General features: G+C 36.4%; 1 long non-coding RNA gene across 1 annotated transcript; it reads right to left on the bottom strand.

The window, feature by feature from the left end:
- Positions 1–3,473: 3,473 nt before the first annotated feature.
- Positions 3,474–7,841, bottom strand: LOC140159273 (uncharacterized). The gene is made up of 3 exons (XR_011859864.1): positions 7,752–7,841; positions 4,098–4,185; positions 3,474–3,648 (listed from the first exon to the last, which is right to left on the bottom strand). It is a non-coding gene; the product is annotated as an uncharacterized lncRNA (long non-coding RNA).
- Between the last annotated feature and the right edge of the window lie 2,012 nt (positions 7,842–9,853).

Raw genomic sequence — 9,853 nt, 5'->3', positions numbered from 1 at the left:
AATGCTTTGAGCATGTTTTAAACAGATTAATTGAGTAGGGTAAAGTACACTGATCAATATGCCTTTTGTTTGAAGCAAATCGGACATACGGTTTCCATAATACATCAAATTATATTTTCTTTGTATCTTATTGTTTTTATCAATAATCAATATAGTTAATGAGCTAAAAAGGACTGTAAAGGCTCATTAATATGTAATTTTGCCAATATTTTGCTAAAAATCAATGCATAAATATTCATGGTACTTTTATTTTGCATACTTTTGCCCTGAAACTTGGTCAGTGTTTCTAATATGTTCTAATGTATTATATAGTGAAGCCGCCCCCTAATTTGCATATTTAATGAGCTAATGTGCATAAATGCTGATTAATTATGCAAATTAGGGCGGCTAGCTCATTAATTATGCATAAATTATCTGGAAGTCATTAGGAACACTTTGACCAAGTTTGAAACCAATATTCTATTAAATAAAAATGTTATGAACAAATGCATTGAATTTGAGCAAAATATTGGCAAAAATTACATATTAATGATCGCTTTCAAGTCATATTAGCTCATTAACTGTATTGATTATCGATAAAAACAATACAATACAAAGAAATTTAAAATGTATGTATTATGAAAACCGTATGTCCGATTAGCTTCAAACAAAGGCATATTTGTCAGTGTTCTCTGCCCTACTCAATTAATATGTTTAAAACATGAATAGAGCACTTCCAAAATGCCTCCAATACCACCTTAACAATAAAACATTTTAACACCAAACTGAAACCTCTGTTGGTGCTTTGTTTGTGTTCAAATCTCATATTCATTAAACATATAGTACAATATTAGAATAATCAGAATGTCATTTCAATGATAAAATTGTGAATACATCCATTGCATACTAATGTTTTTCATTATAGATGTCAGCTCAATAGCAACTAACATTGGAATTTAAGCTTGATGATCAAATGTTTTACTAGCAAAAATGCACTCTCCCCAATTTTGCCATAGAGCACTGAGCAGTGAGCACCACACAAATCTCCAATTGATAAGTTCATTGATCTCTACTACAACACTGTGCATTGTCAATGAGGAATTGACATTAACAATAAAACATTTTGACACCAAACTGAAACCTCTGTTGGTGCTTTGTTTGTGTTCAAATCTCATATTCATTAAACATATAGTACAATATTAGAATAATCAGAATGTCATTTCAATGATAAAAGTTGTGAATACATCCATTGCATACTAATGTTTTTCATTATAGATGTCAGCTCAATAGCAACTAACATTGGAATTTAAGCTTGATGATCACATGTTTTACTAGCAAAAATGCACTCTCCCCAATTTTGCCATAGAGCACCGAGCACCACACAAATCTCCAATTGGAAAGTTCATTGATCTCTACTACAACACTGTGCATTGTCAATGAGGAATTGACATTAACAATAAAACATTTTGACACCAAACTGAAACCTCTGTTGGTGCTTTGTTTGTGTTCAAATCTCATATTCATTAAACATATAGTACAATATTAGAATAATCAGAATGTCATTTCAATGATAAAAGTTGTGAATACATCCATTGCATACTGAGCACCACCTAATGTTTTTCATTATAGATGTCAGGTCAATAGCAACTAACATTGGAATTTCAGCTTGATGATCAAATGTTTTACTAGCAAAAATGCACTCTCCCCAATTTTGCCATAGAGCACTGAGCACCACACAAATCTCCAATTGGAAAGTTCATTGATCTCTACTACAACACTGTGCATTGTCAATGAGGAATTGACATTGCTATTAACATAAAATATTTTGACACCAAGCTGAAACCTGTTGGTGCTTTGTTTGTGTTCAAATCTCAAACATGTCTCAAGAAGAAGTTGGTGCAAATATCTAGTATTAACACTTGGTCTCACAGGATACACGACCAACAAACAAGCAACATTACCTCAACTTTAAACTTTATAGTGCTGCCTCACCTTGAAGTCTTGAAAATGAAATTATGTATTTACAAAGTTACAACTTTATAGGCATTGTGGTTCTTGAGTTATGACGTGATTTCTTAAGGTGTTACCGGTATGCGTTTCTACGAACCGGTAAATCGCAATCTCCTTAATGTTTCTAATGAACATTTGAATGAACACTTTTCCCTCATTCCTCTTCAAGTGATTTAAGATAGGTTCTAAATTCCCTTACATAACTTGATGTTGCATCACCAGGTAACTGATACACCACACTTTGCAAGAACTGCCAGGCAGCAAAGCATTGCTCTTGGTATACTACATCAAGGACATAATGCAACTTGAGTGCATAATCAATGGCTTTGGTCATGGTTGAACATAGTAATCCTTGCCGTTCCACAATGACAAAGGTTTGTAAAGGCTTTGTGCGCGATCCCCCTATGATCAGGATGAATGGTTGTGGTCTTGTTTTCCGGTCGATTTGGTTGATATAGTATTCCAAGTCTGTACCCTCCTAAAAATAAGAAAATTGAAAAATACAATATATTTTAAGATGAAGCAGGGCAAAGCATTGAAATATTGATAGCTATATGTACACAAGGTCATGCTGTCAAAACATTAATATGAAGCTATATTAAGGTGGTACTACACCCCTTGATAAATTTGTGACTATTTTTGCATTTTTCACATGGTCATATCTTGAAAATCTGTCCATTAAAACGAACCAAAATTACACACAGGATTACTTCAATACTCTACTTTAATGACATGTCAATATCCAAATGGTTACCTTACTGACACAACTGTAAAATGCACTGGCATGGAACCGCTTGCTGTATCACATGTCACCGCCTGGAAATTTGGCAACATAGAGTTTCAGGACTCCAGAATGAAGATCAGCAAAGAGAATACCCCATACAACCCTAAACTTTCCATAAAAACTCATTCATGCACAGTAACAGGATAACACAGGTGCTGAGTGCGAATCTTGCCTTCACCATTGTGTGCTGCTTTAATTTTTGAACAGTTTTGAACATTAATCTCTTAATGAAATTGTTGGGCTGTTGTGCCAGTTCGGCAACTGCTTGGTTACGGACATGTTTTAGAGCAGAGTATTGAAGTAATCCTGTGTGTAATTGTGGCTCATTTTGATGGACATGATTTTAAGATATGACCTTGTGAAAAATTATAAGTTTCTTTTTGAGCCCATTTTACAAAAAGCATACAAGTGTAATGTCCAGCCCATTTACAAAATTATAGTGAGATTCTGGTTTCCAAGCAAGGTTTGTTTTGGTACACAGAATCTGGCTTTCGTTCCATAACACTTCACCTATTTTGGAGTGCATGATCCTATGATATATGATATTGTGTTAATTTTAAAGCAATTATTATATGGCCCAGGTTTATATGGCCTTCATCAACAAAGAAAGTCAACAACAACAACAAAAATTCTTTCCTGAACACCAACAAGTATCATTCCTTATTATGTTTACTACATGAATACATACCTGAGACTGCATTCTCAGCAATTTTCTTTTTAGACTCTGGTTGCTTTTGTTGCTGTTGCTGCCTTTTCCTTGCGTGTCCAGTCTGTCCACGTTGATCTACGGACATAAGCATTCTCTGGTAACGCAATCTTGCTTCTAAATACCCTGTGGCTGGCTTACCATGCTCTCCTCGGATGTACCAGGCTTTCTATTGGATGATACATAATAACATAAAGAGAGATAATTAACATATGATATAGGGCTCATATTGAATCCTGCTTTCCTGGGTCCTTTGCTTGTTTGTTAAAAATCCTGTTGACCACACAAGAGCAATTGCAAAAGGTAATAAAAACACCAGTTTCCTGGGTGACTGCTATTTGCAGGCATAAGAATGAACTTCCTTGAAAAAAACCTGAAAAAGCATGTAAAATGGACAACAATGCTGGAGAAATAAGTACAGGGCCTTTGAATATGGGCTCTTTGCAGTCTGCTAAAAGATTTGATTATTTTCAGTATGATCTGCTCTCTACTGTAAATTTAAACATTTAAAAGAATTTGTACAAGAATGGATTTTTCTTAAAATTCTATTCAAGTTCTCTTCCTTAATCCATGGCACTATCTGTGGATTATATTTTATTAAGATGTATATATACTCACATATCCTGTGGGACCGAGTGGATCCTTCAAAAACGGAAAACATTCCATTAGATTTTCAGCCATAACTTCCTTCACAGAAAAGTGTGGACTGAAAATAACAAAAGCACAAATACAATTTTTAAATTCTTAGTTAAAATTACACAAGATTCCCTTTTTGAAATGGGTCCATATTGAATATCCCCCCCCCCCCCCACCGACAGAAAATAGGACTGGTAAGTACCTCCTTAACAAAGTTTAGGCAGCACAAAAAGCAATAGGTATATATCAAAACATATATAATAGCTCCTATATAGTCACAAAGTGCAAGTTTGGGGACTTTTTTGGGCTAAATATTAGAAATTAGAATCAGCGATATAGCCCTGTTTTACCAATGAATTTACATTTTAAAAGTCATGTGGGTATCCTTGATTTTACAGAAACAAGTACACTATCCCCACACACAGAGAGTGAAGAAGTGTTTAGGCCAGGGGCAAAAATGATTTGATAGATATTCTTAAATAGGAGATTTTTTCAATTTTCAGGCCCCCCCCATGTTGAAAATCTTCCTAAGCCAATGGATATGTATCCAAATTTGGAGTTCCGCCGAAGTGCACTGGTAGTAGGCCTACTGTAGTGGAAATTTCAATTGAATGAACACAGCCTGACATAGCGTGATGATTTTTTGCGTATACAGCGTGATGTACGCCAGCATGTGCGACTGTGCGTGCATAACACGGTTCGTGAATCCAACCATGCCAATGCACTTGTCATTGGTTAGTACTGTATCCAAGGTCATGCGTTCGTGTTGTAGTTTGAAATACGCGAAATACGATCACGAATACGAATACAGCTGTTGAAAGCTGTGTTCATTCAATTGAAATTTCCACTATAGTAGCCCACTCAAAAAAAAAGATGTCCAGTTGATCAACGCACAAAATTTTTTTTTGTTGACAAAATCGCCATCTTAGAAAATACATGAAACTGAAAGATTGTGAGACTGTGCGTGCAGTAGTGCCGTCGTCGGCACCGTTTTTTAATGTCGACATATTTCGTATGCCGACGTCGACAGTGTGTCGACATAAAAAATTCAAAAAAAAAAAAAAAAAAAAAATTATTTTTATTTTTATTTTTTTTCAAAGTTTTCGGCTGCTGAATTTGGCTACTTTGGGCTAAAAATGGGCAATTTTGAAGACTCCATCTGACCATGAAAGAGATGCATCACAAAGTTGCTATTTGACTTATATGTATGTAGATTATATAAACATGTTAATTTGACGTAACTTTCAAATTTCTGGTGAACTGTCCACGTGGCCAATCAGCCATGGATAGGGGGCGCTATTTTGGGACCAGAAGTCTGTGGGTCCAACTTTGGGGCCCTACCATTTCCTTATTTGTTGGTTTCTAAGACTATAATTGCTTAGAAATGTACATATTTGCCTAAATATCACATACTTGTAATTAGAGTATACCATGATCCTTTCGTTTTGAAAATATGTGACCTTGACAATTGGAAAAAGTACTGTCGTGTGGCACAAATGTGCATTTTCAGGTACCCCTGAGTCAAAAATTACGCAAGAAACACAGCCTTCGATTAAAGATTCTGAAAATATGGGGAAAAGTTACCCAGTATTTTGAGCCTATTATCTGCTTGCATTCAGAAAATATGAGTCTTCAAAAATGTAAAAAATCAGTGACGCGACGCACAAAAGCAAAAGTGGGGGGTTTTGACAAATCTTTAGAGGGCCATATCTTGAAAACGATTTAGAGTACAAGGCTAAATTTTTGTGTGTGTTCATTCCGGCCCTAAACCAATATTTAAGAGGAGTTTCATCAAAATCTGAGGGGGTCACCTGGCAATTTTCTTGAAAAGAGGGTGATTTGAGACGGAATGACTCATATGCAAACCAGCAAACAATCTTCATCAAAAAAAAATATATATGACTTGATTATCATGATTATACTATCGTGCACTTTATGACTAAGTCCTGTAAAACTTGATCGAAAAGTCTATCCTCAATCCAGGCCACGGATAACCGACGATGGATATGAGGATAGAACGTGGAGCTATCTCAAAACGCGTCAGAATCAGTGAAGCATGACACCATGCAAAGCAATGGAAATTCTGATGTAAACAACGCCGATCACGACGGGTGTAGCGCCCGAAAAAGTTGCTCAAATGACACGTCGGTGAATTGTTAGCATGGTTAACCTCTTACAAATTATCAAACTTTGCTCTGAAGATACAGATAAGTCATCAAAATAAATTTCGGTAACATTGAACTTCACAAAGAATTGTTTTAATACGTTTGAAAATTGGCGACGATTGAGTGACTGAAGTAGTTATAGTTCCACACTCTATCCACACAGTAACTATCGTGTCGTCGTGGATAGTAAATAGATTTCTTGATCAGTAAAACACTTTAATTTCGCGTTGCTCGAGAAGTCTAGCCACGAATTTGCTCACCGATAGCTTAATCGAGGCTAGAGTCTAGAGACCTTTGCATTCAAAATCTAGTCAGATTCGCTGAAGCATGACACCGTGTAAAGCAATGGAAGTTCAGAAGTAAACACAGCCGATCACGACAGGCGATCGCATCAAAAATGTTGCTAAAATTGCACTTCAACAAAATTTTAGACTGTTCAAATTCAAAATAGCCAAATTTTACTCAAAAGATACAGTTGACTCATCAAAATAACTTTCATCCAAATTTCAACATTTTCAAACAGAATAAATAACATCCGGTGCAAAAAATGTCACCGTTGTCCGACCGAAAAACGATAGCAACGTACTCTATAGAAAAGTTATTTAGTTTGTGTACATCGTGGAACACACTCTTTGCGTGGCCGTGCGTAGTAAGCTGTTGTACGCCGATAAAATCGCTAGTATGGACGCATAGAGGCGCGTTGTACGCGAGTGTATTAGCATGATTAGTCGCGGAGTAACAAGCATGCAAGCGTAGCTTTCAATGTTCCACGATGTACACAAATTAAATAATTTTTCTATAGCATCGAACATTTTGTCGAATGCGTAACTATCGTGTGCACAATGTGCAAATTCAAAGCTAGAGTTCTCGAGTAAATTTTGTGTGGTATTTAATTTCGCGAAACCTACAGATTCGCGAAATTAAATCCTCGCGAATTGATCGCTGAGATAAATGTCAAAAATCGAAGGTCTGTCATGCCAATGACAATGTCTGATTCAATGTGTGACTGTGAGTATAAATGTATTGTAAGCTTACTGCTCATAAGTCATTATATATCACCATGATGATGATCACTTTCATAAAGTGATAAACCAGTGGCACTTCCCTGCATAAACACCGTGTTTTCACTTTTTTCCCCACTTACACTTACTTGCAAGGCTTACTTGATATTTCAATTCAGGCACACACAATCTTATTCTACATTATTTTACATCAAACATAACTTTCTGTTCGTGTTGAATTTTGAGGTTGAAAATCCAATGTTTCTTCGCACCTTTTCGGCGATGAAGATCGACGGTACTCACAATACATGAACATTGCAATGTCAGTACAGTGCAGTGGCCGTGCATGAGACATGCACGAAAGTACGAAACGGTTCACTTTGATTCTTGATATTGTAGTTTAACAAAACTATTTGTACCCTGAACATTTGTCAATATATTCTATAGTTTAAGAAGAATAAATATATTACCTTGAAACGTCTGAACAAGGTCATTAAGACCCCATGAAATGAGCCGATCTCTCGCAGACATTTCATGCACTGCATTCGCCATGATGGAAGAATGGACGTCTGCTTTTTTCTGACCAGCGCTGTCATTGGCTAAGCGTAATCACGTGACTTTTCCCCGGGAATTTTTAAACAACTCTTGTTTATAAAACTTTACATTGACGTACGTGTTTCTTTTTATTCTTTTGATACGTAGTTGTTTAAAACAATCAAGCACCGATTTTTAGATTTTGAACAATGGTGTTTATGTTTTTAAACAACATTCTTTTAAACATCGATATTTTAAACAGTGTTCTAACGGTGTGCTACCTTATATTTGTGCTCCCTGTATGTAGATCTCATCGAATGTCACCTTTAAAGACAGTTTACTACCAAATGAAGTAATATCATACAAAGCACGTCAGTCCATTATAAAGGGTATTAACAATATTAGGTTTTATATACCTCATATATAGATTCCTCTCATCTGATTGGTTAAAAGTGGAGTCATTAAAATAGCTGTGCCTCCTTTTTCTATCAAGATAACGTCATTAGCAACAGCTGTGCCCCGGGCATAGATTCAACTGTGCCCGCTAAATAATTGGATATTCGCAACCCCGAATACACAGATCGCTCGTATACATTACACACCCACTATACGGCCAGCGATGATTACAGTGTTGTAAAAGAGACTAGCGGTCACAGTTCGCGATGAATTTGACCTCTCCTTGCAGACGAAGACCTTTCACCGGCCGTCATAGTGAGTGCAGTGATTGTTTACAATCCGTTACATGTCAAGGATTTATACCTGCCAAATGTCACTTTTTAGACAAATTACTACGACCTAGAGACTCAGCAGTGTGTGATGTTAGCAGAAACGGTAGGGTTGTTTTAGATATGAAATCGGTAGATATCGGTCCAAATTCTGCACCCTTGCTCTTGCATGCACTGTGTGCATTTAAGACTAAAGGCCTATGCAGTTAAAAGCTTGTAGGCCTTGTCAGCTCATGAAATCTTTTAACCAATCAAATGAGGAGAATCTAAATTTATATTATTCGGTATATAAAACAAATATTGACTGCTTAATATTCGGGGCACAGTTTAAAATTATAGGCCCTCGGTGATGTCAAAACCATGACTATGCCCGAAGCGAAGCTGAGGGCATAGTCATTGTTTTGACATCACCTCATTTGTATAATAGTATCAGGGGGTTAAATCCGGGAAAGAGCACTATATTTAACAATGATGCCGCTTGCATCAAAGACCAAATTGGCTAGTGCATATCATAAATGTATAAAGAGGTTTCTTTAAAAGTTCTCATTACTAAAAGCTCTATGCTCTTTTTGGTTGAAATTTTTGGCGGGAAATAATCCCGCCAAAACATTAAAGTAATCTTTTCCCACAACTAAATATCATAGTCAGGAAATTAATGATGCATCTGGTAGCATCCCAGCAAACATTATAGAATCGGCCCGATACTGGCTCTATAAAAGCTGCTATAAAGGACCAAGAATGGCAGCCTGTATTGGTCCGACACGGTCGTGCACACGGGCATTCGACTGGCCCAATAGATATTGCCAGCACTGGGCCAAAATGGGTTGAAATTGGCCCAGTAGAGGTCCAATTTATTCAATACTGTACTGGGCCAATATAATATTGCCAATATATTCCCATTATGCAACCGTAAGCAAACGGTAATGGTCCAATTTTGGTCCTTTTTATTTTATTTCATTTTGGTCCACGTCTAGCTGTGGAATATTCTTCTATTCATTCCTCGATTATCCGGTTGGTTCAGGCATTATTGGTCAGTTTCACCTGTTGAACCAGATCTCCTTCTTTATAAAGGAGACCTGCAGGTTACTTGCACTCAGCACAATTGAATTTGTGTTAACTGATGTGCAAAGTATTAAAGGTCGATAACAAACCAAGCTCACAAAACTGAGCCATTAATAAATGAAATATATATTCTATGGTGTCATCAGATAAAAATTATGCCTTGCTCACGTAGATTTTTTACAAGGCAGTAAATGAAATATTCGGAACAAGCGCAAACTCACTGCCTCTTCTTTATAATAATAATAACATGT

The sequence above is a fragment of the Amphiura filiformis genome, chromosome 8 (genome assembly GCF_039555335.1).
Source record: "Amphiura filiformis chromosome 8, Afil_fr2py, whole genome shotgun sequence".
Classification (NCBI taxonomy): Eukaryota; Metazoa; Echinodermata; class Ophiuroidea; order Amphilepidida; family Amphiuridae; genus Amphiura; species Amphiura filiformis.
This window is presented reverse-complemented; position numbering and strand designations above follow the sequence as displayed.